The sequence below is a fragment of the Macaca thibetana genome, chromosome 12 (genome assembly GCF_024542745.1).
Source record: "Macaca thibetana thibetana isolate TM-01 chromosome 12, ASM2454274v1, whole genome shotgun sequence".
NCBI classification, from domain to species: domain Eukaryota; kingdom Metazoa; phylum Chordata; class Mammalia; order Primates; family Cercopithecidae; genus Macaca; species Macaca thibetana.
In genome coordinates this window covers 86,583,165-86,590,256 of record NC_065589.1, presented here as the reverse complement: position 1 = coordinate 86,590,256, position 7,092 = coordinate 86,583,165, and the positions used below count along the sequence as shown (strand labels likewise).

Genomic DNA, 7,092 nt, shown 5'->3' with positions numbered 1-7,092 from the left:
TCAAAAAGAGAAAATAAAAATCTACCTGGAGCAAGTCCCCTGCCCCAATCTTATCATCGTTTATATATGATTAAGCTACAGGGAAGGTGGTGGTGTCATATTCTTTCTTTCAGTTTGACCTCATGAAAATGAAGAGCAAGTCGCAAATCATTTTAATCTGCAAGGGGTCATCTGGTTGTAAGGTATGGGGATTTGGCTTGAACACGTGGTTTTCCTGAGATGTGCATTTATTTTCGGGGGTGAAGAGTGTTCAGGTAAATCCATAATGTTTTCGTGTTTGAAAAGAAGGTCTCCACCTTTCTGTTCCATGAACCAGTCTCCACGGGCACCAGACGCGACGCTCGCGGTACGGCCCGAGCGCTGGGCGTCTGGACCAGGGTTCCACCCGGCAGCAAAGCCGGAGGCCGGGCACCTCACGACCTCCTGGATCTGCGGCGCCTGCGTAGTAAGCCTGGGGAGGCGCTAGCTCCGGCAGGCATTGGGCACAGGGGAGTCCAGCCGCTCTGGCCGCGCAGGGCACCGGATCCCTCCCGGATCCCAGACTCCCGACACCCAGCAGAAGTGCCCTGGAGTGAGGCCTCATTCGTCCCAGCTGAGCGTTTCGTTGCCAACTCGTTGCGCGAGGTCTGAATGCACCGTGGAAACAACTTAGGGTGGGTATGGGAAAAGAAGAAACATATTTCAGAAGCACTCACCAATATAAACTCTTAAAAATAAAGATCGTAATACAATAATTTAACTAGAGCTAACAGACTGAATGAGTATAGACATCAGAAACAAGGCTTTCGGCTGGGGGATGTAGCTCAGTGGTAGAGCGCGCGCTTCGCATGTGTGAGGTCCCGGGTTCAATCCCCGGCATCTCCAAAACAGCCAGTGTTCAGTTTTTTCCTCTTCCTCTTTTCATGTTGGTATTTTAGAATGTTTACCCTGTTACCTGTAAAAACATTTTGCTCGCATCTAGGTGCCCAAAAACAGTTTAAAAAGAGGATAGAAAAAAATCAGCGAAGCTCACGGAAACCTTTTTGACTGCTCGAAGTAAAAGTGAAATAGAGAATTAACTTTCATTAATATTTCTTTATTTGCATGAGTCCAGCGTTTAAAGGACGTTATTGAACTTTGAGGCACCTGTGATACCCACGGAAAAACACTATGGGTCAAAAAGACCTTGCATTGGCCGGGAATCGAACCCGGGCCTCCCGCGTGGCAGGCGAGAATTCTACCACTGAACCACCAATGCTTATAGCGTAGAAGTTTTTATCTAGCTTACTAGAAGACATTTACACCCTGGTACTACTTCTACCCTAGTAACAATCGTGTATTTCTGCATTCAAAACAGAAAACAATCAAACTTTTAATAACATAATTATCGTAAAACGTTAGAAAAACATTAACATTTACAAAAATTTTCATTATACTAACTTCTTTAGAACTTTATGAGATTCTTTCTTCTGAAACTCTTTGGTGAAGGAGGCAAATGAAGATTTTGTTATATATGCACAGGATTACACAATCACCTAGCCTATCTTCAGACACTTGGATAATTTATAACAACTCTTCCTCCAGCCTTCTGCCATTTTTTTTCTTTTATTATTTTACCTATTCAGGCAAATACATAATGGAGATTTGTTAGAAATTGGGAATAGAGGCAAAGAAACAGGGAACAGAAATTGGAACACTGACCCAAATTTCTAGTTTGGAAATTGGTAAATTGGAACTATGTGATTTGCATAGAGAACTTGAAATATTGATGATTCTAGCCAAGTGACCTGAATTCTCTAAGCTGCCCCTTCCTTCATTTAAGACCTCTTTTAACTCTAGTAGTATGAATCTGATCCTTTACCCTTAGTTTCCAAGGAAAGTGAAATTGTGAATGACACAACAAAAGATATAGGAGGGGGAAAAATAAAGTGAAGGAAATGAATTTATGGAAATGATTCTAAATACAAGATAAAAGGCTGTGGATATAGGTAACATTGGCTTTTTATCTCTGGGAGGGAAATTCCTAACAATTTCCAGAATCTTTGGTCAAGAAGAATTTGGGGAAAAGTTATGAGAAAGTAACAGCTAACACATAGCAGTAACTGTGTGCCAGGCTTTGTAAATACACTACACATGGACTTCAACCCCATGAAGTAGGAAGCTGAGGCTCGTAGAGGCATGACTGGAACATACAGTGTTATGTTCAGTGTTGGAGTGCTTAGCACTGCCAATTCAGCCTACAACAGAATAGCTCATTGTGTATTGAAACGCAAATGCTGCATGTAGTTTAGGATATTATATATTAAGAATAATAGAATGGTGTTAGAGAAAGATGATAAAAGGCTACTGAAATAAAGTAATGACTTCTCCATTAAGATTTATCTTTAAGGACTTCTTAGTGTGTGGGTAAAGAGCAAAATCTGAAGACGAATACAGAATTATAAAGACATAAAAGATATGAAGGGATTAGGGAATTAGAGAATCAGACTATAATCCTAAATAACCTGTGGAAGAACAAGGTCAACTCATTTTACTTTTTCTAACTTTAGTTTATTCTTTAAAATGAAAGAAATGGGGGAGAAATGGGGTTTTACAATCCCATTCTGAAGTGATGTACCGGCTGGTGAGGCCTCACTTTCATGGCGGAGATTACAGGTGTGCACCACCATGCACAGCTAATTTTTAAATTTATTTTATTTTTTTGGAGAGAGGAGAGAGGTGTTTCACTGTTAGCCAGGCTGGCCTCGAACTCTTGAGCTCATTCAATCCTCCCTGCTCAGTCTCCCAAAGTGTTGGGATTACAGGGGTGAGCCACTGTGCCTGGCCCCCAAGATTCTTAAAGATTGTTTTTAATTTTGAATCCTAACTTCAAAAATCTAAAGAATTATAGATTATTTAGTTCAGAGCTTCTCCAAGTTTTTATTTTGAACGTGTAACCTAACAAACAAAGGCAAATAAATAGGGAGTTTAAAAATGAGCTGGTGGAACTGAGGGAGCAGGGCAATAAAAATGAGGCTTCACCAGCCAGTCAGTGGTGAAGCTCAAGTGGGAGGCCTGAGGTCAAAGCTGCAGAGAGCCAAGATCGTGCCACTGCACTCCAGCCTGGGCGACAAAGTGAGCCCCTGTCTCAAAAAAAAAAAAAAAAATCTCAGAACAGAAGAAAAAAAAGTCTTATGTAAAACATTACTAGTGGCCTACCCAAAGGCCTCTTTATTTATTTATTTATTTATTTATTTATTTATTTTTTCCACTAAAAGTCCATTCTAGTTTACCTGGCCCAAGGGACAAATGTGGTACACTAAGCCAGTTATCTCATTTTTCTTTCCAAATTGATCTGAGGTGTGCTTTTCACTGAATCCCTGCCAATGAGGGCAAGAATAGTCAGCTAGGAGTTTCTGGGAAAGATGATATGGAAGATCTCTCTTACCCTTTCTCCTTGTATGAGGGTGTAATGCTTGGAGCTGCCCAACCATCCTATGACTTGAAGGGAGACAGAGGGTGATCCCACAGGAAAATAGAAAAAGGCTCTGCACCATCCTGAAATTTTTTTCATGCAGACTTTTGGTTAGGTAAATTAAAGACCTCTATCGTTTAAGTATGTTTGAGTTGAGCATTTTGTTACATGTAGCCAAAAGCATTCAAGGGATGTGTGTGTGTGTGTGTGTGTGTGTGTGTGTGTGTGTGTGTGTGTGTGCGCGCGCGCGCATCCAGCACTCCACCCAACTCCTTCTGGTACAAGAAACCTTCTGTTCTATAGATAATCAATACTTTGAGATTTGGGTTAGGCTAACTTGCCTCTTTTTCTGTATTTCTCTGTCACAATAGCAGGTGTGTATTTTCCCTTGGCACTGTACTTTTTTAGAGATGGGTATGTGACTAAATCTGGGACGTTGAAAAGTCCTTGCCGAAACTCTCTTGCAGAAGTTTTCAGTAAACTCTGTCTTTTTGCTGGGTTGTTCAAACAGGTCGAGTGTATAGTTTGGGTTGTCCAGAAGAAAGAGACAAATATATTCCTAATATGATATTGTGCCACTAGAAGCAGCCATGCCTGACTAGAAAAAATTCTGGATTTTGTGTTTATATGAGTCTGTAAATTGTCCCTAAACAACACGTGGTGGGCCAAGTGTAGTAACTCACACCAGTAATCCTAGCACTTTGAGAGGCAGAGACAGAAGGATCAGCTGAGGCCAGGAATTTGACACACACCAGCCTGGGCAACATAGTGAGACCTTGTCTCTACAAAAAATAAAAATAAAAGAAATAAATTACCCAGGTGTGGTGGTACACACCTGTAGTTCCAGCTACTTGGGAGACTAAGGTTGGAGGGTTGCTTGAGCCTGGGAGTTTGAGGCTGGCTGCAGTGAGCTATAACTGTGCTACTGCACTTCAGCCTTTGCAACAGAGCAAGACCTTGTCTGTAAAAAAATTACAACAACAACAACATTAGCCTTTAAAGTTAGTTTAAGCAGTATTTTGCTAGAATCTTAACACAAATTGAGAAACTCTTTTACCCCAAACATGGTAAACTTAGAGAACTCATTACCCAGGATGTGATACAGACTAATAATATTAAAGTTTAAGAAAAGTTTAGGCCAAGCATGGTGTCTCATGCCTGTAATCCCAGCACTTTGGGAGGCCAAGGTGAGTGGATCACCTGGGGTCAGAAGTTCAAGACCACACTGATCAATGTGTGAAACCCCATCTCTATTAAAAATATAAAAAAAAAAGAAAAAGAAAAAGAAAAAAAAGCTGGGCATGGTGGTGCGGCTGTAATCCCAGCTACTTAAGCAGCTGAGGCAGGAAAAATCCCTTGAACCCAGGAGGCAGAGGTTGCAGTGAGCCAAGATTGTGCCATTGCACTCCAGCCTAGGGAACAGAGTGAGACTCCATCTCCAAAAAAAAAAAAAGAAAAATTTAGAGAAATTCGTCAATGATAACACTACAAGGAGACAACAAAAACCATGAGAAAATTTTTAGGACACATTCCCAGCTTGTTGGAATAAGGTAAATTCTGTTGCAAAGAAGGATCGGAGCATTTGAAGGAATATTCAGGCAACAGTGTGACAGACAAGTAGAAAGAAGAGAAACTAAAAATAGAGAAGTCCGTTCAGGAGGTGATTAGAATAGGAGTAGAGAGATGATGAGGTCCTGAACCAAGGCGGAGGCTCTAGCATGAGGTTCATGGCAAGACAGAAGGAGGAAGAAAAATTAGTCTAGGAATCTACCTTACATGATTGATAGACTTGCGGTGTAGTGTAGAAAAGTAAGGAAGAGAAAATACTGGAAGGAAAGCGGTGGGGTAAAGTACTCATTTTTGGAAATTCTGACTTTGAAGTAAGAAAGAAGAGGTGTCTGCTAAGTGGTTAGATCAACCCCTGGAGCAATCAAGGCTACAGAAGTGGATTTGGAAGTTAATCACCTGAGAGGTGAAATGCAAAAATGTGGAAATGGAGAATATCACACAGAGAAAAGAGTGATGAGGACACAGCCTTAGGGAATGACAGGAATTGAGGAGCCACAGTTGGAGAAGCAGGGCAGTGGCATCTGTGGAGGCAGGCAGAGCCCCACTTCTTTTGCTAATTCTGAATAATACAACACGACAAACGCATGTGTCAGAGTGTTTCATAGATATACTGTGCAGTAATCCTGTTTCATGTCGGGAATGCTGTAGTAGGCAGTGATTTTATTATCTGTGTGGTCAAGCTTGAAGAGATCGGGTGGCCAACAGTGCCTTCTGGGTGGCACATGCTAACACTTCCCTTGGTCTGCTCTGTTCCCATGCTCGGATAAGAGGCTCCCACTGAAGCTAGTAGAGAGAAAGAAAGCACTTGAGTGCTGTGAAGTGTTACACAATCTTCTCTTTTAGGCAACCCTGGCCATTGTGACACCCAGTGTGACAGGCAGGGGCTTGTAAGTTGCATCATAGCACCTTGGAGCACTTGCTCAAGGTACCAAGTTCCTAGCTGGTGTTAGCTCATCATAGAAAAGTGGCCAGGCTTATGCCATCTGAAGAAAGTAAACAGTTCAGCAACAGAAATAGTTCATATAATACAAAGTCACCAAAGCAAGCGATGCCTTTCTTTTTTTTTTTTTTTTCACCTGTGAGTGATTGTATTGATTTAATACACACAGCTTATTTCTGTCCCAGGTTACAAACTAGCCCTAGGGAAATGGTGGAGCCAGTCATTTGGATTGCCCTTTACTGGCTGGGAATTAAATCATTACTTATTCCATTTTAGAATCACAAGTAGTACCCTAAGGCCTACTTTCCTAAGGATTAAAATCAAGGCATGGAAATGAAGAATCCAGGTGTAATTCTCAGATGCATGCAGATGTTGAGAATGCAGCAATTTTTCCTGGAAAGCTGTCACTGCAAAATCATCCTGCTCACGATATGCTCATTCCTAGTCCTCAAGCATGTCCAATTAGTCAACAAGTCTGATTTCTCCTTTTAAGATGGCATTGACTCTTGTTCTCCCTCCTCATGCCAATGTCTCCTACACAGTGCAGACAATTGCCAGCTCACTCCCTGGGCTACCCTGGAAACCTCAGATTTCCTCTGCCATCCTGCATGCTGCTACCAATTGCATTTTTTCCTTTCCCTCCCCTACTTCTTCTCTCTCTCTCTCTCCTTTTCTTTCTTTCTTCCTTAATTTTGGAAAATTCAGTCATTTCTTTATTCCAAAATTGAATTAGCTTTAAATCCATACAGAGCCCTCATGGTGGAGGAAATGTGAGTGGGAACTCTTCACCTTTCTCTTGGCTCTCATTCTGGGTGAAGCATTTATTCAAATACTTCAGAGCTGCGCCTCTTGGTGGAAATAGCTTTCACTTCCCTTCCTAAAGTTCTCTCTTCTTCTTCTTCCCAAGTTATTTGGATCTTTTAAAATACATGTTTTTTCATAAGAAACCCACATGTATGGCACAAAATTCAAAAGGTATGAGAGAGTATTCATTGAAAAGAATGCCTGGCCTGGCACAGTGGCTTAGCCTGTAATCCCAGCACTTTGGGAGGCCAAGACGAGCAGATCACTTGAGGTCACAAGTTTGAGACCAGCCTGGCCAATATGGTGAAACCCCGTCTCTACTCAAAAATACAAAAATTAGCTGGGC

The 7,092-nt window shown here is 41.6% G+C and overlaps 2 non-coding genes across 2 annotated transcripts; one reads left to right on the top strand and one right to left on the bottom strand.

The window, feature by feature from the left end:
* Window positions 1-792: 792 nt before the first annotated feature.
* TRNAA-CGC (transfer RNA alanine (anticodon CGC)) lies at window positions 793-864 on the top strand. Its single transcript has one exon. It is a non-coding gene; the product is annotated as a tRNA-Ala (tRNA).
* A 302-nt stretch (window positions 865-1,166) lies between these two features.
* On the bottom strand, window positions 1,167-1,237 carry TRNAG-GCC (transfer RNA glycine (anticodon GCC)). Its single transcript has one exon. It is a non-coding gene; the product is annotated as a tRNA-Gly (tRNA).
* Between the last annotated feature and the right edge of the window lie 5,855 nt (window positions 1,238-7,092).